Raw genomic sequence first — 2,002 nt, 5'->3', positions numbered from 1 at the left:
AAAAGAAACTTCTTGAATGCTGTGTTTATAAACCTTAAGGAAAAACAACATTATAGCAGTATTTTTAAAAAGTAAAGGTTGGGCTTGTTAAAGGATGCTTTTTAAAACAAATTAGTTGGAACACTTGGGTTTATTTGGAAAGAATTAAGCCTGTTCCCTTCCACCTGCGAACTAAAAAGGTTTCTATGGGCCAGGCATGGGGGCTCATGCCTGTAATCCCAGCACTTTGGGAGGCCAAAGTGGGAGGACATCTTGAGGCCAGGAGTTCAAGACCCGCCTGGGCAACAGAGAAAGACCCTGTCTCTACAAAATAAAATCTAAGAATTAAACATGGAATCCAGTATAAATGCACACCCATGAATGTCCAAAAAAAAAAAAAAAAAAAAAAAGGCTTCTTTGGGAGCATGGGAAGTTTCTATTCATTTGGGATTGAATATCCCTGGAGAAAAAGTCTATGGTGTTCTGACAGTCTAGGTGGTCTTCGTGGGACTCACCTGTAGAAAAAGGAAACAACCCAGAAAAAGCAGTGGACCCATGCATCCCCAGTGCCCGGGACGCCCTGCTGAGAGCACGTTCCCAGGATGCCTGTAGAAAGCATTCCGGTTCCAAGCCTGCTTCATCTTCCCGCCAACTGCACCCTGACCCCCAGGAGGAAGCCTGACAGCTCTCTGGCTGCAGCCAAGGACTGTTATTAGAACACTATGTTCTAACATCCCCTGCGGAGACCGTGGACAGCATTTGCTTCAGAATCCTCTCCTCCAGGAAAAGCCTTCTGCAGAACACATCTAAAATTCTAGAAGACCACAAAAAATACTCTTTCTGACAAAGAGGATGGAAGAGCCAGGGGACTGCCTGACCTTTGACGAGGAGTGTCCTCCTTGACTGGCCCAGTCCGTGCCTGCCATGCATCTACTTGCTCCAGCCCAGAAGTTAACCCCAGCTTCTTCCTTTTTTTTTTGAGACAGAGCCTTGTTCTGTCTCCCAGGCTGGAGTACAGTGGCACAATCTCGGCTCACTGCAACCTCCATCTCCCGGGTTCAAGCGATTCTTGTGCCTCAGCCTCTGAGTAGTTGGGATTACAAGCACCTGCCACCATGCCCGGCTAATTTTTGTTTTTAGTAAAGACAGGGTTTCACCATGTTGGCCAGGCTGGCCTCAAACTCCTGGCTTCAGGTGATCCGCCTGCCTTGGCCTCCCAAAGTGCTGGGATTACAGGCATGAGCCACCGCGCCTAGCTGGCTTTTTCCTTTAAGGCCAGAACTTACAATGTGCTTCTGTGACAAATCCACGCTGCCTCCGAGGCTCCGACTTGGTGGAAAGATGGTTCTGGAGAGGCCAGTCTTTGGGCTCAGCTCCTGTCAGCCCTTGACTGTGAGGTCTGATGGACTCCAGCTCACCCTGTCAAATGTGCTTCTCTTGATGAATGTCTCTGCTCATTTCTGAACACGTTCTCAAACAGACTGCTAAGTAACGGGTGTGACTTCAACCTTCAGTGGCAGCAAAGGAATAAGAGCAGAATATAATGGATGTTTACAGAGCACCTTGAATACAGTCCCCAGACTCCAAAGGTTGCTTTCTGTTTAATGCTATATGACTGTGGGTGGGTGTAAATGAATTGCTTAATATATTTTAGTATATTGCTTAATTTTGTCAAAATTGTGACAGAATTGCTACATGTACCTGCTTTTAAAAATCCAAACAGCTTGGCCAGACGTAGTGGCTCATGCCTGTAATCCCAGCACTTTGGGAGGCCGAGGCGGACGGATCAAGAGGTCAGGAGTTCAAGACCAGCTTGGCCAAGATGGTGAAACCCCCTCCCTACTAAAAATACAAAAATTAGCCAGGCGTGGTGGCATGCGCCTGTAATCCCAGCTACTCGGGAGGCTGAGGCAGAGAATTGGTTGAGCCGGGGAGACAGGTTTCAGTGAGCCAAGATCGTGCCACTGCACTCCAGCCTGGGCAGCAGAGTGAGACTCCATCTAAAAAAAAAAAAAAAAAGAAA

This window comes from Mandrillus leucophaeus, unplaced genomic scaffold, assembly GCF_000951045.1.
Source record: "Mandrillus leucophaeus isolate KB7577 unplaced genomic scaffold, Mleu.le_1.0 Scaffold474, whole genome shotgun sequence".
In the NCBI taxonomy this organism is placed as follows: domain Eukaryota; kingdom Metazoa; phylum Chordata; class Mammalia; order Primates; family Cercopithecidae; genus Mandrillus; species Mandrillus leucophaeus.
Note: the sequence above shows the minus strand (reverse complement) of the source record.